This window comes from Octopus bimaculoides, chromosome 2 (genome assembly GCF_046866305.1).
Source record: "Octopus bimaculoides isolate indiv1 chromosome 2, ASM4686630v1, whole genome shotgun sequence".
Taxonomy (NCBI): domain Eukaryota; kingdom Metazoa; phylum Mollusca; class Cephalopoda; order Octopoda; family Octopodidae; genus Octopus; species Octopus bimaculoides.
Genome location: NC_142929.1, coordinates 85,019,783 through 85,047,005, shown reverse-complemented (window position 1 = coordinate 85,047,005; position 27,223 = coordinate 85,019,783). Strand labels below are relative to the sequence as shown.

The 27,223-nt window shown below is 33.8% G+C and overlaps 1 protein-coding gene across 1 annotated transcript in view; it reads left to right on the top strand.

Annotated features, from left to right (window-relative positions):
- LOC106872534 (cdc42-interacting protein 4 homolog) overlaps window positions 1-27,223 on the top strand; it is a 298,471-nt gene that overhangs the window by 26,909 nt on the left and 244,339 nt on the right. The window contains exon 2 of the mRNA XM_052965856.2: window positions 19,525-19,575. The gene's annotated coding sequence lies outside the window, so the exon portion shown is untranslated. The remainder of the gene's footprint in view (window positions 1-19,524; window positions 19,576-27,223) is intronic.

The following is a 27,223-nucleotide window of genomic DNA, read 5'->3' as shown; positions in this document are numbered from 1 at the left end:
CAACCCATGCTAGCATGGAAAGTGGACGTTAAACGACGATGATGATGATGATGATGATATATATATATATATATATATATATATATATATATAAATAAGTTCAGTTAGGGGACAGATTAACCTCATTAAGAGATAGTAATATCCAATGAATTAATGGTTCATTACCTAGTATTTGTTGTGAGTATTAATTATACTCATGAATGATAGGTAATTAGATAAACCAAGGTTTATGTTTAAAGAAAAATAAGAAAATGGAGATACATCAATTAATAAGTATCTCTCTTACTTGTTTTAATCACTTGAGTGCGGCCATGCTGGAGCACCACCTTTAGTTGAAGAAATTGATCCCAAGACTTATTCTTTGTAAGCCTAGTACTTATTTTATCGATCTCTTTTGCCGAACCGCAAAGTTACAGGGATGTAAACACACCAGCATCAGTTGTCAAGCAATGTTGGGGGGACAAATACAGACACACAACCACATACATATATATATACATATACAACGGGCTTCTTTCAGTTTCCATCTACCAAATCCACTCACAAGGCTTTGGTCGACCTGAGGCTATAGTAGAAGACACTTGCCCAAAGTGCCACGCAGTGGAACTGAATCCGGAACCATGTGGTTGGTAAGCAAGCTACTTACCACACAGCCACTCTTCCATAAAAATAAACATGATCTTTAACAGCTGTTACATTTGTAATAATTGAATCATTTTATAAAGCAGGATCTCATCAGAAGCAGAAAAAAAGATATAGCAGTATATTATTAGTTGTTAAATATACGGCACATTACAGAAAACTGAGTATTGTTATATAGATAAGTTTGGTTTAAAACTATTAAGGGAGACACACGATGTATATTTAGTGGGAAAGTAAATATATATTAATATACTCTAGATAATAGAAGGTGTAGAGATATATAATAAATAGTAATTATCCACGTATACAAGCATCATATGAATATTAGGGTAAATATATTTATAGTTTATTATTATAGAGATTAATAATATGTAGAAGTTATTGATAGTCAAAATATTTATCCAATAGATTAAATATGTATTTAATCTATATATATATATGTATATATGTATAAATAATTAAGATTCAGCTGAATTAGGTACTTAGGTTGAGGCACCAAATCACTCCGGTATTATCCGCACAGCTTTAAGTAAGGTGAATAAAAAGCAAATAAGTAACAAGGATGTCAAGGTATTAGTGCATTAAGGCCGTTTCGTGCGGCTCCATTCGATCAAATGAAGCTGCCTGAAATGGCCATAATGAACTAATACCTTGACAACCTTGTAACTTATTTGCTACATATGTATGTGTATTCTTTTATTCTTGTATTTGTTTCAGTCATTTGTCTGCAGCCATGCTGGAGCACTGCCTTTTTAGTCGAACAAATTGACCCAGGGACTTATTCTTTGTAAGCCTGGTTACTTATTCTATCAATCTCTTTTGCCGAACCGCTAAGTTACAAGAACGTAAATACACCAACATCAGTTGTCAAGCAAAGGTGGGGGATAAACACAGACACACAAACACACACACACACATATATGTATATACATGACGGGCTTCTTTCAGTTTTTGTCTACCAAATCCACTCAAGGCTTTGGTCGGCCCGAAGCTATAGTAGGAAACACTTGCCCAAGGTGCCATGCAATGAGACTGAACCCAGAACCATGTGGTTGGTAAGCAACCTATTTAACACACAGCCACTCCTGCACCTATATATATATATATATATATATATATATATACCCCTCATACCTTTCCCTCTGTCCCTCCCTCTCTCTCTAGTTCCTTAATTCTTCAATCTCTCTACCCCCTACCTCTCTGTTCTTTCCACGTGACAAGCATGGTTCCGACAAGCATGGTCTTTGTTTCTTGGCCTGACCGCTCTCTGTACAACACATTATTTTCCTATCTCCTGACTTTCATCTATGTTTGTGCCTCAAGGCTTTCATGGTACGGACCAGCTCAACTCAACTTCTCCTTATTAGTCGAAAGAACTTGTTGTTATTCTCTTGTAATCATGTAATGCTTTCTTGTTTTTTGCTTGTGTTGTCGTATACATTTGCTTGCTTTCTTCCCAAAATTTAATGCTCTTAGCATAGATTTTTGAGGCCTACTAATTTTGAACAGTCTCAAGTGTAACAGGCCGAAACTGTAATGATAATTGGAATCTTCACTGAATAGAGGGCCACAAATGATCCGTTCTGGTTTTTCCTGTCTGTCCTTGTATCATCTATCTGTATGTTCTTATTGTTGTCCATTATGTTCCTATTCCATTTTTTGGCTTTATATGTGTGTGTGTATATATATATATATATATATATATATATATATATATACAAGAATAAGGGCAGGGAATCGTCAATTAGTAATAGAATTAATAATTAACAATTTTGCCAAGTAGTTCAGTATGAATAAACCTTTATCTGTCAAACCATTTATCATCATAAATATACAGGGATTAGCATTGAGTTGCTTCTCCAACATACTGAAAATTTAGAAATAGCAGTCAAAGAACTACTGATTCTAAACTACAAATTTTTCTCTAAACGGATGGCGATATTTATGGCACGCATAGAACAAAAAACCAGAGGGAAATTTTGCTTTTCCCTCTGGTTTTTTGTTCTATGCGTGCCATAAATATCGCCATCTGTTTAGAGAAAAATTTGTAGTTTAGAATCAGTAGTTCTTTGACTGCTATTTCTAAATTTTCAGTATGTTGGAGAAGCAACTCAATGCTAATCCCTGTATATTTATGATTATTTATATATATATATATATATATATATATATATATATATACACATATATATATACACATATATATGTGTGTATATATATATATGTATCAAAAATTTAAATAAGAGTTTTGACGCTAATATACATTTATATTAAAGTTTATTACATATGTCCACATTTCTGTATAATGTTAAATTTAACTCTCAATTCAAGTTAAATAAGTAAATTGCCTTACACATCCTCAGGGTAAAAAGTAAACACCAAAAAAAAATTTATTATCTCTAAGTCTGATTCATGTTCAAATTCCTCCTTAAATAAAAGTCCGTCTAAGGGAGAAAACCCTCATAATATTATTAATTATAAACAATCAAGTATTACGAATTATTGATTCCTGGTAATAAATTCTAAACTAATGAAAATCTATATTATATTATCTCTAGAAACTTTAGTAAATAAACACAAATATACAATTTTATTATTAGTGATAAATTTTTCATTTAATATATCCTGTCTTTAAAACCTAATATTATATTATAATACCCGATCATACTGAAATTTATAATTAATCTAAACCAGAAAAACGTATGTCTAAGAAAATGGCTACATCTGAAAGCATTGTATGTGAGTTTATTTATTAACTTACCCTTAGAGAATAATATAAAAAATAATTCTAGATTACACAGCGAGCAATATCTCTTACCTTTGTCATAAGGGAAAAGTTTTCCATTAATTGACCATTCTAATGAATATTGCCTTTTTTTGTTCCTTCAGTTCCCAAATGAATTTACTACGACTAGTACTCACTATTTTACTTCTATCTCTAAAAGTATTATAATGATTCGATATTCGTTTACAAATTTGTCCCGAAGAACAACCCACGTATATGCTAACATCTGTTTGAGTCATTACCTTACATTGATAAATAATATCCTTCAATCTCACATTTGGGCCTTCAAACTTCAATCTTCTGGGGTTAACCTCTGTTACTGTAATCATAGTATGATTATTATTATTATTATTATTTTTATTATTATTATTTATATCAGGGTTCTCATCACTATCCTCCCCAATTCCCTTTGATTTAACTATTTTAAAATTATGAGCTGCAATTATTTGAGCTAAGTTCTTAGTGCTTGAGAAACCAAACCTAATGCTATGTGTATTAATAATTTTACCATAGTGTGAATTATTTGGGAAATATCTACTTATCACTTCTCTAAACTGTGCAATCAAATTAGATTTAACATTTCTACCAAAAGGGACTATGAACCATATATTATCATCTTTAGTGTTATCACAGTCATTTGTATGATTCTTAAAAAATTTTAAATTACCTATGTTACGTTTATGAATATCTGGGTTTATTTTCCTTATTTGCTCTTAGCTTATTCTTATAATCCATATCTGTCTTAATGTTGTTACGATCAGGTTCAACATAGTAAACCTTCTCTTTGTATCCTGCCCTATTTAATGCCGAATTATAGAATTGAGTTTCATAATCAAAAATCCTATCATTTGCAGATAACTTAGAAAGTCTTAATGAAATATTTCTTACTAAATTATCGATAATTTTTCTAGGATGATTACTCCACTTACTGATATATTTCAGGTTAGTGGAAGGTTTATGATATGGTCTATATGTCTCATTTTTAATATCTAATGTCACAACCAAGAAATTTGCTAAAGAAATATCGTCTTCATAAATGATATTCATCCCCATTCTACGAAAAAATTTAGCCAATGTACCTTTAATTCTCTGTAATTGTTGGTTGGAGCTATTCCTAATATACAGAAGGCAATCATTCCTATATAGACCCCCCTAATCATAGGAAATTGATCATCCAATTCAGAAAGAATAAAAGAACCCACCATATCAGCTATTTGTGCGGAGTCAGAACTCCCCACGAGGACATCGAAAGCATCTGGTGTATCCTTACGTATCCGTAAAACTAATAAAGGACTTCCTAGCAGCTAATATCACTTTAATTTCTTCTCTAGTAAGCCCTGCCTTATTATGAAAAAACCATAGTGCCTTATTCAATATGATCGGGTTAATGGATGCATAAAAATTAGCTATATCAAATTGAATGAATTTAGTATTTTCCTTGTCCTCAATAGAATTGAACCATCCAATGACTTGGTCTGTATTCGTCCACAAATTTAACTTCAACTTATCAACTATTATAGTTATGTGCTTATTGATAATATTTTTACTCAGTATCCCTACGTCCGATTTTGTCGGGCAGATGAGTCTTGTATATGTATGTATATATGTATAAATATATGTATATATGAATATATGTATGGATATATATATATATATATATATATATATATATATATATATATATATATATATATATATATATATATAGCATGACCGCAGCCACTTGACTGAAACACAAATAAATAAATAAATAAATATATTTATATATATATATATATATATATATATATATATATATATATATATATATATATTTGTATAAATATATGTATATATATATATTATATATGTAATATATAGATATATATAATATATATTATAATTATATGTATATGTGTATATATATATGTGTGTGTGTGTGTGTGTATATAATTATATATACATATATAATTAAATGTATATATATATATATGTATATATGTGTGTGTATATATATATGTATATGTATACACACACACACACACACATATATATATATATATATATATATACATCAGACTGGAGCCTGGTGTTGCCATCTGGTTTCACCAGACCTCAGTCAAATCGTCCAACCCATGCTAGCATGGAAAGCGGACATTAAACGATGATGATGATGATGATGATACATGTATATATATGTATGTATGTAGAAGGTTGAAAAGGAACACAGGAATTAATATGTATACTGAAAATAAGACAAGGTGGAAAATGCTAAAATAATTTCATCATGAACATTTTAGTACCAGTTTCGGTCTGTGTGACTTTTTCAACTTATAGTAAAGCATGAAAAATAATTAAATTGTTGAAAAATTGAATGAACTGTTTTTCTAAAAATATTTCCATAGTTTTCAAATGTGAGGGACATTTTCTTGTTTTCAGTCTGTCTCAGTCTCTCTGTTTTACTCTTGTGGATTCTAGGTAGTTAGCAGCAGCTAGTCCGCTATGAATTCTTATCTTTGATTGTTGCAGCAGCAGCAGCAGTAGTAGTAGAGAAAGGAGATGGTGAAGAAGAAAAACAAGGAATAATAAAAATGCAGGAGTGGTATGACAGTAACAGAATTTTGGTGGAATCTTAAATGGTTAAGTGACCTAAAAGTTACCTGTAGTAATGGTTGGAATTGTTCTGAATAAATTTATGTGAAGTAATTGTTTTGAATATATCGTTTTTAATATTTGCGTGTGTTATTCTAGGCCCTGCTGGTAGTGTCATTTGTGGTGGATGCATTCAAAAGGGGTTTATATTTTGTGATGAAGAATGATTCTTTATTAATGTGCTGACTACAGGTTGTATCATCCCTGAATTGATAGAGGGGAAAAATTCTGAAACTGAGTTGTTTGTTATTGGCGCAAATGTCAATGTATTCGCTGAATGCTATTTTTCTGTTTATCGGAATTTTGATCTGGGATCTGTGCAGAGCTATCCTTTGACGTAGACTGTTTTTGGTTTGGCCTATGTACTGCTCACGACACTCAGAACAGGTTAAAACATATATCAGATTCTCTGAAGCACATGAAGTTGCTTTTCACTGTGAAACGTTAACCCTGTTTGAAAGAGAACTCTGATCCCTCAGTTAAGTTGACACATATACCACAGGTCTTCTGTATTTTTTTACTGATGGCATCAGTGTTGTTGTTGAGTATATTTGGGCTTGTGTTAGGAGACTTTTCATAGATTTGGGCTGTTTTTTGCTCATTACGATGGTGTGCGTTTGGAGGGGGACCACAGAATGAATTCAATTTGCCAAATGCACACCATCATAAAGAGCAAAAGACAGCCCAAATCTATGAAATATCTCCTAATGCAAGCCCGAATACGGTCAACAACACTGGAGCCATCAGTAAAAAAATGCACTTATTCTATCGGTCTCTTTTGCTGAATCACTAAGTTATGGGACATAAACGCACACACACACATATATGTATATATATATGTGTGTGTGTGTGTGTATACATATATATATATATATATATATTTATATATTTATATACTTAGAAATGGATGCATGGCATTCAGTTAAATAATAATATAAATAATATATGTGTGTGTGTGTGTGTATATATATATTATTCATATTGTTATTTAATTGAAGACCACGCATCCATTTCCAAGTTTGTCTTAACCTTTTTGATGCGACTCTACCCTATACTGTTTACTTCCCCATCCTTCTCTAATTCCCTTTTTCTCCCCTTCACCGTTTTCTATCTCTCTCTCTCTCCTCCTCTTTCTCTTTTTCTCTCGTTCCTCACATGTGACCATCGTCCACCTTTCTTTTCCTCCAGAATGTCCTAATGATTGGTGGTCTTCTATCTCTCACTTCTATCTTTTCTCTTGTGAAAGGAAATATTTCTCCCAGCATTTGCTATTTTACCCTCGTTCCGGTCTAACAAGTCTCTATGTTTGTTTTTGTTCAGTTTCCTTGTATGTCTCCACTGTCCTGTTTTTGTTCCCAACTTTGACCCTCCATAAATCCAAAATTTTATTTTGGTATTTATGGGAGCAACTGTCTTTGAAGACTCATATTGTCGTTGAATGCTCGAAATGAGGAGTAGATAGACAGCCAACAACTGATGAAGGGTCGTTCTTTGTGTTACTTGCCCTGTTTTCCATTTGTTCCTCTCATTGTTTGCATATTTAACTTATTTCTTTTCATATTTCATGTTGTTTACTGCTGGTGACATCCTGTACCCATATATGCATATATGTGTGTGTATATAAATCATCATCATCATCGTTTAACATCCGCCTTTCATGCTAGCATGACTTGGACGATTTGAATGAGGATTGGCAAAACTGATGGCTATACCAGGCTCCAATCTAATTTGGCAGAGTTTCTAAAGCTGGATGCCGCTCCTAACGCCAACCACTCCAAGAATGTAGTGGGTTCATTTATGTGCCACCGGCATGAAGTCCAGTCAGGGTCTACTGGCAATTGCCATGTTCAAAATGGTGTATTTTACGTGCCACCTACACAGGGGCCAGTCCAGTGGCACTGGCAATGATCTCGCTCGAATGTCTTTTCACATGCCACCGACACAAGTGCCAGTAAGGCAGCGCTGGTAACGATCACGCTCAAATGGTGCTATTTATGTGCCATTGGCATGGAAGCCAGACAGCTGCTCTGGCCACAATCACACTCGGACGGTGCTCTTAGTGCTCCACTGGTACAGGTGCCATCACAATTTCGCTTTCACTTGCCTCAACAGGTCTTCGCAAGCAGAGTTTAGTGTCCAATGAAGGTGAGGTTGGCATGGGTGCCAGTGGTCGAATTTAGTTCGATTTCGATTTCACTTGCCTCAACAGGTCTTCACAAGTGGAGTTTAGTGTCCAATGAAGGAAAGGTACACATAAGTGGGCTGGCTACACCCCTGGCAGAGGCTTTGGATTATGGTCTCACTTGGCTTGCCGGGTCTTCTCACACACAGCATATTTCCAAAGGTCTCGGTCAAGGTACTTACACTCTGTCAAGTATGCACACTGATATTACACATCCTTTGGAGCATACTGGCTTGATTCCTTACGAGCTTACACATGTCCTCAGCAGTCACGGCCCATGCATGTATATTCATAGTAATGGTGTGACAACAAAAGAATGAATGAAACCTCGATATTATGTAAATAGAGGAATTTATCTTTAATATAATATGTGACAATTATAATAATAAAACTCCATGTTTCGGATGTTGGGGTGGAAATCTGCTTTGGCATCTTGTCAGTTATTAAGACAATAAAAAAAATGCTATAAAAATGACCATTAGTGAAAATGACCATGATGCAGCATGGAATTCTGTCAGTGAACAGGTCACAGTCTCAAAGCAACAAAAATATTTTGGCAAATTAAATTTAAATGTTTAAGCGAATCTAATGGTTTTTGTGTGTTTTTTGAATGTCCTATAAACACCTTGCACGCTGTAATTGTTTTTGTTCCAGCACACGATCTCAGATCGGGTCACTTGCTATGCAAATACATCTCTGTAATATATATATATATATATATATGTATGTATATATGTATGTACGTATATATATTTAAAGGTATGTATATATATATATACATGTATTTATGTATGTATATATATGTGTGTGTGTATACATATATATATATATATATATATATATATATGTGTATATATATATATATGTATGTGTATGTGTATGTGTCTATTTCTATTTATACATGTGTGTATATATATATATGTATATGCGTGTGTATGGGGACAAGCACACATGTGTATATTTGTATATGCGTGGGTACGTATGTGCATATGTGTAGATGTGGACGTATGCGTGTATATATGTGTGTATATATATGTATGTATGTGTGTATATGTATTTATGTATGCATGTATATTTTCACACATTTATATGTATGTGTTGTCCAACCTACTATCCGGTAGCGTCCAATTCTCTAACGGTTTTTTTCAAATGAATCACGTCATAACCTTATCCATCTATTGTTTTCATACTCGGTCATAATGTCTTACATTTAAGATGATTCCCATGCTTTCCCTGATGAGAAGGTTACAATTTTAATATCACAGATCCCTATGGATCACATAGGTTGTAATCCTTTGAAACATATGTAGGAATAAAGTATGCAATTATAACATGCGTTTTCTCCATTATTTAAATTTTTAAATATACTCAAATACCCAACATTTCAAGGAGTTCCTGCCTTAAAAACAGGAACAACACCAAAGTTATTTTGTGTTCTTTGCTACATTGTTTTCTATTAACCCATTTATTCTATCCGAAGAATTTTTATTCATTAAGATAGAAGAAATACATATAATTAAATATATATATATATATATATATATATATATATATATATATATATATACATATATACCCTTTTCCTTGTTTCAGTGATCCGGCTGTGGTCATGCTGGAATACAATCATGGTCTTTTTGATTTCCTCAGTCTGGGGTGTTTCATATAACCACTCCTGTATGTGCCTTTGTCCCAGTTGTAGTCCCATTTGGTGTATAAGGGAGTTTGATTCCTCTGCCCTTGTCTGCACTTCATACCAGACTGTTAGTTCTTCCAGTTTTGTGGACAGAAGGATGTCTAGTTCTGTTTTGAAGATATCTATCTCCAACTAATGCAAATTTCTTAGTTTTTGTAGCAGGGCATTGAACTGTTGTGAGCCTTTGAACCCCAGACTATTGCAGGCTGTAGTGTATTCGTTTGTTGATAGTGCAGTGCTTGAAATTTACCCACATTAAACTGCATATTATTTATTTTGGCCTACTTGTATACTGAATTCAGGTCCCGCTTTAAGCTTGCAATGTCATCTTGGTTTTTTATTGCCTGTGATAATTTCTAGCATTAAACTGTATGTTGTTTTATTTTGGCCCACCTACATATCAAATTCAGCTCCCACTGTAAGCTTGCAACATCATCTTGATTTTTATTGCCTGTGATAATTTTGTATCATCAACATAGCTAGTGACAGTGGCTGTTCAAGTGACCGTGGGCATGCCTTAGAGGGCTGTTATGAACAGTATTGACTCCTGACAACATTTAGGATTTGAGTTTCCTCAGAAAGGGCACAATTGGCTGCAACTACCTGACTTCTTTCTTTAAGGAAGTCATGCAACCACTCTCCCAGTTTACCAGTAATGCCAAGGTTTTATAGCTTATGACATATCATGCCTTGATCTACCTTATCAAATACCTTTGCAAAGTCAAGATATATCACGCTGACATGTGAATGGTCAAGCAGCTGTTTCAAAACCCAGTCATAGCGCTGTAGGATTTGTGTATGACAGCTTGTTCCTGGACAAGCCATGCTGTGTATTGTCCAGTAGGTCATTTTCTTCTTGGAACATTACTAACTTCTTTCTGATGATTCGCTCCATGACTGATATGTGAAGTCAGAGAAATCAGTCTGTAGTTTTTGGCCACTGCTCTGCTTCCACCTTTGTGGATAGGGCATATAATGCCTTCTTCTTGCTTTTTAGGAAGTTTACCACTTGCAAAGAAACTTTGGGAAAGTATCTGAAATGGTTTCGCTAAAGCCTGCTTACATGACTTTACAAGAATAGCTGGGATGCCATCAGGACCAGTTGCAGAACATGAGCTCATTTCATCTATGGCCGCTGTTACATCTGTCTCCTCAATGTTGATGTAATCGATGGCCGGTGCCTCCTTTTTTGGAGCTGCAATATTAAAGAATTCAAACAGATTTTTTATCTGCATGTGTCCAAGTGGGGAAGTGAAGATACTTTTAAATTGTTCACTGAATATCTCACTTTTCCTTCCTGGGTTCGCTGTCAGTGAGTCATTCCCTCAGAACAATGGTCCTGTTTTATATTATGTTGTGACTGTTTTCTTTGCAAATTTATAGAAAGCTTTAGGATTTGTTTTTATGCTTTCCACCACTCTCTTCTTCTCTGCTCTTTCCCTTTTGTGAGAGAGTTTGATCTTGTTTTCAATATCTAGGAGCATCCGTATTAAGATAGACTTCTCCCTATTCTTTAGTTGCCTATTCAGCTGCTCTGTGATCTTTGACCTGTGCCTCATGAGGATTTTTCTGTCCCTGGGAATCTTGTTTGTTGGAGTACTGGCCTTTCTTTCTGGGGTATATTTAATGCATATAGCTTACACTGTTGACTGGCTGAGTTTCAAGTCAGTGTCTTGCATACATAGAATGTTGGACCAGTTTTGTTTGTGGATCTCTTTGTGGATTGGTTCTCATTTTGCCTTATAGAAATTGAGGCTGGATAAGATTCGAGTCCTCTTGATAGGCTAGATACCAGCAGTTCACACAGGACCATCCATAGTTAGTTCAACAGTGTTGTGATTTGAGAGCGCTGTTGGTGTCACCTTCACATTATGAAAAAGGTCCACATTATTTATGATGCAAAGGTCCAATAGGTTGTTTCCCTTGGTTGGCCTGAGTATCACTTGCTCTATGAACAGCATATTAGTAAGTTCAAGTAATGACACTACATGCTTTTGTTCATGCAGTGACATCCCAGAGAGGATGTGGCCTTCTGGCCATCTAACACGTGGGCGGTTGAAGTCACCCAGGAAGAGTTTGTTGATATTCTGATCTAGATTTGTTAATACCTCTTCCATGTGTTTGAGGCCATCCTTAAATTTGCCATCATATTTTTGTGATATTTGGCAGATGATATATTGTGCATACAGCTACATCAACTTGCTTTATATGTATTATTCAGGGGTCGCAAACTGAGTTTGAATGTGACAGTAATATGAGAGGTATGACATCTTCATGGATGCACATAGTAAGTCTGCCATGGCTTCTTTCTCTTCTGTCTGTACAAAATACAGCATACCCTGGTATGTGCACTTCTACATGTGTTACATTAGGGGTTAAATGTGTTTCAGTGAGTGCCATGCATATTGCTTGATTGCTTGTAGCAAGGTCTTTTAGATAGAGAATTTTTACCTCCAGTGTTCAGTAGGAATATGGGTGCGATAGTGGTGCGGTATGGGTGTTAGTGGTGGCCATCCTGGACCTGTCACCTGAGATGGTCTTGTGCATCGAGATGCATGGCTTTGAATTTGCATCCTGTGCATCCATGTCAGCTGCTGCACTATCTTCTGGGCTATGTTAAGAAAAGACTGTCGTTTGATAGCTGCAGTTCGTAAAGTATCTTCATATTGCCTTTTGAGGGGTGCAGAGTGCATGCATTGATCTCTTTTCCTACTCTTTTGAGATACGTTTCTTCCTGTTGGTGCTCTGTTAGTCTGCAGATCCATGCTAGATGATTTCCCTCTGTTTTTGATGGTTTTGTTTCAGGTTACCCTGCTTGTTGTTCCAATAAGATTCGGGATGGCCAAAACTGCAGCCCTCTCTCCTTTATCTATGATAACAGGTGCCATTTATGTAAAATTTACATACATCCTGTGCTCTATCAGTTTCTGTCCTCGTGCTTCTTCGTTTTTTCCTTTTGGCATTTTGTATTTTTGTCTTTAGGGCATCAGTTTTCTTGGCTGTGTCAGGTTTTTGCTTGCCTCTGTATTTCACTACAGTCCAGCTTTGACTGTTCTTCTTGCAGCCATTGCTGTTGCCAGTGTTGTTTTCCGGGCCAGTGGGGTTTACAGTTTCTTTTTCAGTGCTATTTTTGGGGTGAGTCATGTTGGCAGTTGCTTTTTCGATACTATCCGTCTGTCCTTCATTAGGATCGTCATTGAGCACTCCTGTTTCCTTCATCATGTTTCCTAGTAGGTCGACAAGAGCATAGGGGCATATGAACTCTTGTTTCTTTCAAACGATCTGTGCCATGGACCTGTGGTAACCATAGCTCTTCAAGGCCGACACTATTAGGTCGTCGGACAGAGAATCCTTACTCATGCTCCAACCATGAATAAAGAGATAGAGCTCATCAAATTGCCAATTTTGATACATCTTTTGTATATTGTTTGCCTGAATCTGACTCTACGAATTTGTAGTTGTTGGTGTCTATCTGTTGATTTTTTGTAGAATTAAAGGTGAGAGAAAGAGAGAGAGAAAATAATAGGGAGTTTGTGAGAGTAATACAAAAGTTTGTGTCGAAGGGATAAAAAATAGGAAAGTTCAATGAGAGATGGAATATGAAATGAGTCTGCAACAAGAGGAGTTGTTATGTGTAGGGGAGAAATAAGGAGGTCTATAACAAGGTGGGAGAAAGAGAGCAAATTGTATCAACTGCTCATATGACTCTAAATAGTGTACTTTACATAGGTTCAAAAAATTGAAACATAACATTAGGAATGTTCAGAGTGAGAGAGAGAGTGAGTGTTTAAAGAGAGAATGTGAGAGTCTAAATAGTGTGCAGCTTTACAGATGTTCAGAGAAAGAGAGAGAGAGAGAGAGAAGTGATGTTATGTACTGAAAATGGATTCAGAAAGAGAAAGTTTGAGGAGAGAAAGTGAAAGAAAGAGTCTAGATAGTGTGAATAAACATATACTTACACATGCACACACATTTTTACATGCAATTTAATATAGGCAAATTCCAAGCCCTCCACTACCAGCTAATTGGTGCTTAGAAATCACAACAACGATACTTTGGATTAAAAGGAGCGGAAATCCTAGAATCATATACGGTGCATGATCTTAGGATTGATATGAGCAATAGTGTCTTGTTTCACATGCATGTCACCAAGATGGTGGCAGTGTGCAGGTGAATGGCCAAATGGATTCTGAGAACCTTCAGAACAAGGGACCAGGAAACTATGTTGGTCCTATGAAGGACATTTGTCTTCAGCCATCTGGACCACTGCTCTCAACTGTCGTCACCCTATACTGTAGGATTAATAGCAGAACTTGAGGTGGTTCAGCAATACTACACAAGGAAGATTGCATCTATGGAACAGCAGAGCTACTGAGAGGGACTGAAAGAGCTACAACTCTACTCCCTCGAGTGAAGACGGGAGAGGTACACAGTGATACATGTATGGAAGATACTGGAGGAGCTGGCACCAAACTTTGGAATTGAGAGTTATAGCAGACCTCGAAATGGACTTCACTGCACTGTTCCAAAAGTCCCAGCTGTCTTATCTAGGGTGAGGACTATGTACTGCAATACTTGGGATTCAAGGGCCCACAGCTATTTAACTCCTTGCCAAAACATCCAAGGGATCTCCATGGAATGAGAGTAGATGTTTTCAAGAAACAGCTTGACCTCTTGCTATCCAAAATCCCAGATGAACCAATATCAAGGCAGGTTACTCAAAAGAGGGCAGCAGTATTGAACTCTGTCCTTCACCAAAAGCCAATCCCATAGAATTGGCCAATCAAAAGGTGATTACATTGGTGGTACCCCAGCATGGCTGCAACCTCAAGGCTAGGACATATAAAAGAATATATATACATATATATGTAAATATATATACATACACACACACACATACATATGTATATATATATTCAGAAAGAAAGAGAAAGGAGAGAATGTGAAAGAGTCTAGTTAGTGTACTTTGCAATGGTTCAATGAATCAAAATATATAACTTTAGGGACAGAGAGGACAGTGATGTTATGTGCTGACAAAGAAATAAAATATTTATTTAACACTGTAGGGACTTGAAAGGCATTCGATCAGGTAGTAAATATTAGCAAGGAATGTGTGGTTATATATGGAAGCACGAAAAACTGAAAGAAAAGTGATTGAGGATTAGAATAAAAATACTTAAAATATTTAACTCTTAATAATTTTCAATAAGATACTTACTTAGAATGTATGGAAATTAGAATAAATTTGTCTTACCTTATAGTCTTATCAGAGAAAACGAAAATAGACTTACTTAAAGATCGCTTACCAGAAAACAATTTTAATGAATATTATTTTAGTTCAAGTCTATGAACACGTGTTTGAGTTTAAGTTTTCCTTTAGCAATATAATTGATTAAAGAGAAACAAACATATACACAATCATTTAAAAAATATCTTCATCTATGGGACTTCTTATATATTTTACTCAGATGGATCAATTTTTGTTTCAACACTGGTTATCAGCATGTTGTAGAGGGAATAATTCAAGAGACAAAAACCACATTGTCTTCTTATGCTGCCATTTCATATATAAACCGTCCAACCCATGGATGTTAAACGATAATGATGGTGATATGCAATTAGGGGTTGTGTTAACTTCATGAAGGGATGGTTTCATCCAAGGAAAACTGGTTGAATACCTGATGTTTTTCGGGAGTTAATTTCCTTAAAATAATAGGTATATTTATAAAATCACAGTTTATCTATATATATAAAACTAAGGGTGTCTGTGTGTGTAATATGAATGCATTTCTACAGTTTTCAACCAACTTATTTAAGCTTATTCCTTTGTGGTGTTGTTTTGCATTTATGATAAAATAAATATATACAAATTATAGAAATAATAATAAAAAATATAAAGTACAGTACTGTTTCTATTTCGCGGATTTTCACCTAATGTAGGGGGTTTTGGAATGTAACACCTGCAATAGTCGGGATTATTGTATGTAAACACTACCACTAATTATCTAACTTTATACAAAATTGGAAAAAAAAAGCAAAAATATAAAAAATGCATCACATGACTTTAATAATCTACAATGTAACATTCATTGTATAATATAATTTTTATTAACAAAATTTTATTAACGAAATGAGCATAGTGTTTTATATATTTGTATATATATTTGTCCAAAATCACACAGTAGGAGGGAGTGAGAGAAAGAGTAGTATAAGTGAAAGGAGAGGAGAGAAAATACTAATTCAGTGAAGAAGTAATGAGAGTAATAACCGACTAACAGGGAGTGAGAGAAAGTAATATCAATGAGAGAGAGAGGAAGTGGTAAGAGAGCATCATTTTCACCACACATCATTGAGGAGGTGAAGTGAGAGTAATAGCTGTGATACAAAGGCAGTTTGGGATTGTGTTTATATTTTTGTATGTATTTATACACACACACATACATATATGTGTATTTGTGTGTGTGTGTATATTTATATATATATATATATATATATATATATATATATATATATTCCTGAGCATTATACTAATACATCTGTTTGTTTTCTACACCACCTGTCTTTGTCTGTTGATTTTTTGTGAATTCTCCATATATATATATATATATATATATATTGTAATGAAGGAAATATAACAAAGTTAATCAAATATGTATTCTTTATTCCAACATAAGACCTTGGGAAAGGTTCTTGAAATAAATATTAACAGGCTTATCATTGAAAAGAAAAGTTAGTTAGAAACTGTTGATACTATCATGTTCAGCATATCCTACTACATTATATATGCCTGCAGAGGCTTCCCTATAAAATAGGATTAGTGGACACTCAGAAGAATCATTTCACAGGTGAAACATTTTGTTTACATTTTACAAAGATCATTTGCTCTAATATTTTGATTCCAATATGTGTGTGAATATTTACAGTATACGAGGTTTGATCAATAAGTATCCAGACTGTTGCCATAGAAACAAAGCTAAAGCACGCTGGTCAATAAGTATCCGGACTGTTGCCATAGAAACGAAGCTAAAGCCACTTGGCAATGATTGACCTTGAACTCTGCTGTGCATGTGCACTAAGTTTTAATGTTCTAGCTCACTTCCACTGTTTACAGCAGTACTTGGAAGGAATGTGTGTAGTGTGTGATTGTCGCATTGACCATGAGTGGGAAAGTTGTCATGGTGATATCTGTCTAGAGGCCTTCGCAAAGTTACAGGGAGTGTATGAGCTGCATACAAGTGTACGAGTGGTTCAGATGTTTCCAAGATGGTAAAAAAAATGTCAATAGTGACGAACGTCCTGGAAGACCTGCAACCAGCAGAACTGAGAAAAACATTGCAGATGTGCATGCAGCTGTGAGGGGAAATCATCAAATCACTATCCGCGAGTTATCAGAGGATGTACAGATTATTTGCAGTTCAGTTCAGTCCATTATCACTAAAGATTTGGGTATGAGACGCGTGTCTGCCAAGTTTGTGCCAAAACTGCTTTCCTGATAGTATGATGGGTAAGCTATATTGGGAAAAGCTTGTGAAGTATTTAATTCTGCTCACATTTAATTATAGCAGCAAAATAGTGTAGTTAGAGAGTTAATTGATGGTGGGAATGTCTTAAAGAGTAAATTGGGTGGAGGCAGAGATAAGTTGTGCATTAATACATATACATTGTGCTTCTAGAATCAGTTTCACTGAGATAAGTGGTTCTTCTTGAGCTCTACTTGAAGCCAGTCATCCCAGTCCTTTGTCACCTGTATGAAGTTCAAGATCCCAAGATCAGCCTTCATCGCTTCATCGCGTCTTCTTGGGCCTCTCCCTCATCCACAAGCTCCATCACTTTGTGATTGGCACTTTATACAGCTACCCTCATCGATATGCATCACATTCACATGTTCATATCAGCTCAGTCTTCTTTCTTGCACATTGCATGTAATTCCTCTTATGCTCAGTTTTTCTTTCAACACATTTGTACTTTGTCGTTCATGCACTATTAGATTTTACATCCTACAGAGCATGTTTGCTTCATTTATTTCCAGTCTTCTCAAGTCCTCTGCATTTAAGCCCATCTCCTATGACCATGTAACGTTACAGTTCTAACACATGCATTGTACAATCTGAGGAAAAAAACATTTGTTGCCAGCTGCAGTACTCCCTGAATTTTTCCCAATGTTCTTACCCTGGCTACTATATTTTCATCTTCCTTGCTAATTACATTTCTTAATGATATTTGATGGTCTTGACTTCTGATTCTTAATATGTTATATTAACTCAATGAATTTTTAAAATTTTATTTTACAAAATACAATGTAACTAATTCATAGGCATTTAGTCATATTTGTAATGTCATATCTTTGAAACTGAGGTGATAATCTTCTTCAAATTACACAAACTAATAGTGTCTATGGTATAGCAGTTGCCTATTTTTTTCAGGTTCTTGAAAATGAAACTTTTTGTTTTGGCAATTTTAAAAAATCTTATGTAAAACCCTATTTTGTTACATCACAACCAATTTTGCAGTGTTTTCACATCTATGTCTGAATTCAAAGGTACAAGCCACAGGAACTTGAATTTTGGCATATTTATAGTAGGTACAGAACTAAATAAATCCTGAGATTTCGGAACATGATATCATTCCAATGAAATTTTAATGGACTATTAAAAATGGCTGTAAACAGCAGTTTCAGATCAGAGCGCCCATATAAGTTGGATTTTCTCCATTTTGACCAGGACTTTATTTATTTTATCAGTCTTCAAAATGATGGGTGGGAGGAAACTTTTTATGAAAAAATTTAGGGGAAATTTGTGATTTTTTTCACCTCCCACTGGACTGATTTTCACCTTTTTTTTTCTTTGCATTATTCTCTTAAAAACTATAGAAGCCTTTTTGGTAAAAAAAAGAAAAAAAGAAAAAAGAAAGAAAGAAAGAAAATATTTGAAAATATTTTCAAACAAAATGTGCATGATATAAGGGAGATTTAGCTGTTGTTTCTAGCACAGTAAGGAAAAATAATTTAAGTTGCATTTCTATGGAAAGACTGCAGCTGGATCCAAATTCTTACTACATCTAGATACACATTCATTTCTTTAATCACTATTGGAACTGTTGTCAAACTTGTTATATTTTTGGAAATAGAGATATCTAATTCATAATTACACACATGGCTTTTTGATGTTTGCCATATATTTTGCTAGATTTTTCTGTCTTCTTTTGAAAATCCTTTGAATTCAAACTCACTGCTATCCTGCTTTCATCTTTAGTGAAACATTTCAGAAAATTGGAGTAGGAAACAAATTTCCAAACATTTGCAGCACTCAAATATCATGTAAAATAATCTCAGACATTGCAACTTAGTTGTTTTCATCATTTAATCATGTTTTGATAAATGTACTACTGAGATTTATGCTAAAATTCTCACTTAAACATGAAACGGTCATTTTTGGTGGTTTCCAGATGTCTGCAAGCAGGTTGGTAATGGAAGGGTTAAAGCAAATAAAATTTTGCAATTTTTATTTTAGCATATCATTAAGACAATACTTTACTAGTATTTCACTATTTTGGATTTTTATTTGTCTAAAAATTTTTTTCCCGTCTTTTCAGGAAATTGGTAAAAAATTATCAACCAAAAAAGAAAGATGAGGACGAATGTCAGTAAGTATCATTTGTATTTTTATTTTTCTTGCTATGCAAATGGAATATAGAAATACTTAAAGTTTCATGTAGATATTTAATAAAGAAAATTCTTGTATCCTTCTATGAGTTCCTGTTTTGCTAGTACCACTTACTATATCCTGTTTTTAGCAATTACCTACTCCTGCTTATTGTTCCCACAGCTTGCCAATGGTCTTTTAAATTCCAGAGAAATCACATTCAATTTAGAAAATTTAATTTTCATTCTGATGATATGATATCTTTATCAAAATATATATACTAAATTTCAACAAGATTTTAAAAGACAGTAGTCTGAGACAGTTATAGTATGATGTTTTAAATGAAGTGAGAGCATATGAATTACTTGGAGTTAACTTTCATCATTGATAACTTTATACTATTTTTTGAGCACTTGATTTTATCTTCACAATTTCATTCAAATCAAAAAATTTGATTTTATTCAGTACTTGCTGCATTCCAGCTAAACCCATGCAATCTTTTTAACGCTGCCTAATACTACATCTATATATATATATATATATATATATATATATATATATATATATATATATATATATATATATATATAAATGAGACTCTGTGTGTGTGTGTGTGTGTCTGTCTGTCTGTCTGTCTCCCTAAAACTCGAGAACTACACAACCAATTTCATTCAAATTTTACACATGCCTTACTTAGGTTCCCCGGTTGTGTTTTAGTCAAAAAATTTTTTTTACTTCTTGCATAGTTCGAGCCCACAGCAACATGATATCTCCTCCACTATTTAAGTATTACGTGTCAAAAGTGAAACAAAACCACTCATGTCAAAAACTTTCACTTTAAAAATGAAACTGTTCCACTAACTAAAACAATCACATTTCGATACTGTAATGACAGATACTTTCACTTTAATGGTGTATATATATGTATATATATGTATAGAGAGAGAGAGAGATGTATATGTATACATATAGATGTATATGTACACGTATATGTATAGATATATATATAGATATAGATCTATATGCATACATGTATATGTATACATATGTGTAGATGTGTATATATAGATGTACATGTAATATGTACACATATATACATATATATACATGCATACAGATATCTATACATATATACACCCATCACACACACACATACACATGCACAAAAACACACACATTAGTCATTTGTTTTCTTATCCAAAACTACGTCAAAAGTACTGAATGGATCTTTATGAAATTTGGAAATTATATTCTATGCATAACGGCCATAACCCCCATGAAAATTCATATATTTTTGATGTTGATGAAATTTTAACCATACATATTACACACAAATAAAGTAATGTTTCTAAAATTTCTTCTTCTTAGAAGTTACAAAGACCCCTTCATGGGGACTTCACACCCACAATTTTGTCATTTTTCCTAAGTAAAGATGAATACAGTTGTACCATTGGAAGCTATAGGGTCACCGGAACATAACAGATGAGCATTATTTGTAATTCAACGGTACAACAGTGTAAGACTATCCTTTCAGGTATACTTACATTGTGATTTCTGCAATGTGGTGCATAAATTGTCAAGTAAATGAGACTCATCTTTGCCTCCACTGATTCACTTGCAAAGTGTTGAGTAAAATTATTTCATTGCAGACCTCCTTTGAGTCCTTTTATTATCACTGCGACACACATAGTCCCTAGTTGATAACATTGATTTCAAGGCCTTCCCAGATGAGTGACTGGTTGTTCTAAAACATTTATCGATTATAAATTTTTTCTGCACAGTTACCTATAGGTAACTCCAGAGGCGACACTTTCATTTCCCTTTACTCCAAGCGTCACACGTTATTTCAATTGGGTCATGCCCTTCCAATTGCTATAGATCCGTAATGCATCTTACAGCTGTGCCTGTCACCTGTATGGTGAGGAATCCTACATTGGGGAGTAGTAACAACTAGACTAGGGTAGCTGACTGATTGTCATGATCATTCGTCTTTTGCTTTCCTGTAGCTTTGCTCTCTTTTACAAACCCAGTGAACATACGTATATTTCCTATTTCAAAGAAATTCAGACAATACATATTACACACAAGTTAAAAGGATTCCCAATAATTCAACTTCTCTGGTTGACATTAATACACTCACCCCCGATAGGGGCCTTAACTCCTACATTTTTCAGCCCCATGAGCTCGATTTTTCAGGAGCAAAATCCTTTTAGGGTCCATGTAGTGTCTTAGGCCAAAAAATTTTTTAACTTCTTGCATAGTTCGAGCCCACAGTAATATCATATCTCCTCCACTATTTCAGTATTACATGTCAAAAGTGAAACAATAACATCACTCTACTGTAATGTCAGATACTTTCACTTTAACACTGAAACTATTCCACTATTTCAGTATTACCTGTCAAAAGTGAAACAGTAACATGTTGCTACTGTAATTTCAAATACTTTCAATTTCATACTGAAACTATTAAAGTGAGACTATACTCTCACATATATACAAGCATACTATAAGACCCAAGTTAAAAACATTCCCAACAATTCAACTTCTCTGGTTGACATTAACACCCCCACCCCCAATAGGGGCCTTCATTCCTACATCTTAGAGCTCCATGAGCTCCATTTTTCAGGAGCAAAATCCTTTTTACAGGTTCCAGAAGACTGAAATTTTGGAATATGCGCATAAAGATCAATAGTATGGGATACATGTCTCATGATTAGAATTTTTTTAGGGTGTGTAAAGAGGGAAAGAACCCTCATGTGCAATTTTCATGAAATTCGAATCATATGTATTTCAGTTCCTTACAGAAAATATAACAGAAAAGTCTCATTCTTCAATTGCATGTAACACGGGCAACGCCGGGTATCTCTGCTAGTTATCAAATATATCCTTTAAAACTAAACAAGTCATACATTTTGTGTGATTTTTTTCACTGTTATTTCTAGCAAGTCGGCGCTACCACGTAAGCAAGATTCCCTTGTTCATACAGAATTTCCCACATTATGTGTGACTTGCAGTGGAGAATGGTGAAGATTGGATTAAACACAGGGAGCAACAGTTGCTGCTCTACTGTACTTTTATCCTTAGTTTTTTGTTGTTGTGTGCATCCCAACATGAGCGACTCGTATTTGTTTTTTTATTAAGCAGAAACATACAAAGAGATATGGCATCAGTGAAGAAGAGTGATAAAAAAGGCTGGAAATGAGAGAGACAACACAAGGACAACAATGATGATGATGAATGAATTTGTTTTGGTTTGCTAAAGTTGTACAAAATATCAATCTGACACACTACACAAACACATGTGCATGTGCACATGTATGTATTCATACATACATTTCATATATATATATATTTATACACACATATTTATATATATAACATCAGAGAAAATGTAGAATAGAGGTAACAATACAAAGAAAACGGCAGAAACAACAGACGAATAGAGATAGAGAGAGACTATTGAAACCATTCAAAAAAGGTAATGATAATGACGATGAAAATCATATAACAACAATAATGAAGCATAGAAATTGACTTGCTGTGCAAAAAGAAATGTTGTGTGTGTATATTCTGATATATCGGTTTGCATGAAAGAGTTGAGAGAAAGATACACACAAACACATTAATAGAAATAGAGAGAGAAGGAGGGAAAGCGCGAGTATGTGTGTATGTAAGTATGTGTGTGTGCACACACATGTGGAATGTTTGTGTCAAACAACAAGAAAGCAAAACTATATATATATATATATATATATATATATATATATATATATATATAAAACAAAGTAAAGTTGTAAGATACCGCACAAGTGGAAATATATATGAAAGAAGGTTTGCAAATGCAATTTTTATAGATGTTTATTCACTTGACCGGTTTCACTTTTTTAGAAAAAGATTATCAAAAGTAAAATGTAAAGCTTTGTATAAGATTTGTTGTGTTAAGTACTGGTTGTCACAAAAGTATTAAAATACATATATACATTCTTTGATAATAATAAGGAAATGTTAAAAACAGTTTACCAGAAAGTTTTTAAGAAAGTATTCAACAAAAAGTTCAATAAAAATGATGTTTGTTTGGTAGTTTATATATACACAGAAGGAGATATATTTATGAATTTACAAAAAATTGGAGAGGAACCAACCTGTCTTTGTGTAGTGTGTCAATTATTCGATTGATATTTTGTACAACTTTAGCAAACCAAAACAGATTCATTCATCATCATCATTGTTATCCTTGTGTTGTCTCTCTCATTTCCAGTCTTTTCATCACTCTTCTTCACTCATGTCACAAGACAGAAAAAATGCCAAAAAGACAGGTCAGTTCCTCTCCAATTTTTTGTAAATTCTTAAATATATCTCCTTCAGTGTGTATATATACTACCAAACAAACATGATTTTTATTGAACTCCTAATACTTTTTGTTGAATACTTTCTTAAATACTTTCTTGTAAACTGTTTTTAACATTTTCTTATTATTATCAAAGAATGTATATATGTATTTTAATACTTTTATGACAATCAGTACTTAACACAACAATGCTTATACAAAGCTTTACATTTTACTTTTGACAATCTTTTTCTAAAAAAAGTGAAACCAGTCAAGTGAATAAACATCTTTAAAATTGCATTTTCAAACCTTCTTTCACACACACACAAGCACACACACACACACACATATATATACACATACATACATACAAGGCTGGCCCTTGTGAATTACAGGTACAACTTTTGCCAGCTGAGTGAACTGCAGGAGTACTGTGTAACAACACACTGCTGGTTTTAGAACTCACAATCGTGAGCCAAATACCCTAACCTCTAAGCCACACATTAGCAGATACCTGCTGACGATTGCATAATCTCCTATTGTTATTCAAACATACACAGACAACAACATATGCACATACACACTCAAACACAGTCACATATTGTTACGTACACATGCACTCAGTCTATTCACTTTATACATACTTACATATTTAAACACACATACATATGCACAGATATCAGCAGACAATTATAGTCTTATATTTATTTCTTTATTGCTCACATGGGGCTAAGCATAGAGGGGACAAACAAGGACAGACAAAGGGATTAAGTCGATTACCTCAACTTAAGTGCATAATTCTTAAAGTCCTTTGCTGTAAGTAACCACATGTTATTTAGGATCATAAAACAAGAATTAAGCATTCTTCTGTGCAAGAAACAATTTCATCTCATTTTAGGAAGATCTTGTCAAAAGACTTCCTATATGCATCATGTATGTTTACTTATGTGTTTTATCAATTAAATTTCTCTGGAATTTTCTTTCAATTTTTTGCGCATAATAATGGATTACCTCAAGCATTGAGTTAGAATTTGATATTATTTATTAATTATTTATTATTATTTATTTATTAATGAATTAGAGAAAGAAAACTTGGAGAAAATAATTTGAGTAATATTTCAGTGTCATCTGTATGCATCAGCTAAGTGCTATTGAGTAAGAATTGAAAAAAAAAAAAAACCTATTAATTTACTAATATATTTTAACTGTAGGGTCTCTTCATACAAGTAGTTTTCTGAGATGAGTGTGACTATTGCAGTAAGAGTAGATGACAGTAACCCAGTCATTAACTCTATTTCTAACCAAACTATACCTGTTGGGTGTTTCAAAATAAATTCTAAATAGCAGTGGATTTAGACTGGTTTTGTAAAACAACACAAAATTTTTTTGTATGTCAAGTTTATGTGATTTTGGGGTTCTTTTCTGTTTGGCTGCCACTTTTCAATTTCAGTTTTGTTCCAATTGATTTGAAATTTGGTGTATTGATGTAGTTTTGTATGTAATGTATTGACATGAAATTCATTTCTGCTATAAATCTATAAATAAGTAGTTAATAGCTTTTAAAGTTTGCAAATTTTGGTTAATTTTAGCCAATCAGAAGCACCTGTTTCCATAGCAACATGCCAAGCGTTGGAAAAGTGTTTGCAAAAAACCACGTGTTTACAAACTGATATTTCACGCTGTGTTTTTCTGCTCTTAAAACTAGAAAACGTGATGTTTAATCTTTTTTGTTTGTATTAAATACACATTGAATTTCTAAAACTACAAAATATGTGCTGCTTACTTGTTTTTTTACTAACTTTATGCTTAAAACATGTTATCATCACATTGTTGACATTATTGTTTTGTCATCTTACAATTGCAGTCACACAAAATGACAGCTTCCAAATCCTGTTTTCTGACATGGTAAAAACTATCAAATTTTAAATCTCTAACTTTTTTAGAAATTTTCCTAGAACAAGTGAATTAGTCCCTGAGATTCAGTGTGAAAAATTACATCAATTCAACAAATCTGAAAATTTTCACTTAATTTTAAAATTTCGAAACAGTGCAGCCAAACACAAAAGATATGATTTTTGGAAAGCAAATCTAATTACAGATAAATATAGGTAAATTCCATGAAATATAAAATCATTAAAATTTTAGCACTGTAGTTCGCGTGAACCATTGTAACATTGAAGAAGGGGAAAAGTAGGGAAAATAGAAAAGCTTCTGGCAATGCGGAAAATTTCACAAAACCTTTATATTTTAGGTGCAAAGGCCCATCCTCAGAAGAAAAACAGAGTGGGTAATGTCTCGTTATACAGGTTCCATTAACCTATTTAAATTCCTCAACGTTATGTTAGTAGTAGCTTTCACCCCACAAATTTTGGTGTTTCACTTTTGAAAATAGAAATATCCAATTCATAATCACACACAGGGGTCTTTGATGTTGACCATATATTTTGCTAGATTTTACCATGTCTTTGTTAAAAAATCCATTGAATTCACTATGAAACTGGTATCCAGTTTTTGTCTGGAACATTTCAGATAATCAAACTGGGGGAAAATGGTGGAAAAAATTTCCAGCATTCACATATTGTATAAAATAATCTCAATTGTTTACATCATGAAATCACATGTTTTCACAAATGTACTGACGACATTTACACTGAAATTCTCATTTCAATATGTATTTGTCATTTTGGATGCCATTGGGCAGTTTAGTGCCATTAACCAAAATGATCTTCAGGGATAACGAAAGGGGTTATTTGTTGTACATTAGGAAACCTATGAATGGATGCATATCTCAAAATCATCCTTCTAGTAGTTGTTCAGTAAAAAAAAAAAGAAAAAAAAAAAGAAGAAATGTTGAACTTCCTAGTTAAGAAGCAACTCTTAAATTCATAATGAACAAAAGCTCCTAATTTCTGGGTGGATAGATGAGTTGGAGGGAGGAATAATTGTTGCAGATGAACTCTATTCACTACACTGGGATACTATAAAACTTTGTTCACAATATTTGTCTTGCAAGCAGAAACACTGCCCTCCAGATGGTTTTCTGCCAGTTTATATAATGTGTGTGTCTGTTTGCATGCTCGCGAGTACACACACACATGCATTATTGCATATTTTTGTGTTTTATTTTAAAATAACAACTCAATGTGTCATTTCCTAAAACTTAAAAAAGAAAATGATAGAAACATTAATTAAATATGACAAGGAAATGAAAATAAGTAAAAACACAAGGAAGACTGCATAAAAATAGTTAGTATGTGCAAGTACATAGTTATGATACCTGGCTGTTTCTCCTAGCTTATATAATCACACATACACACACACA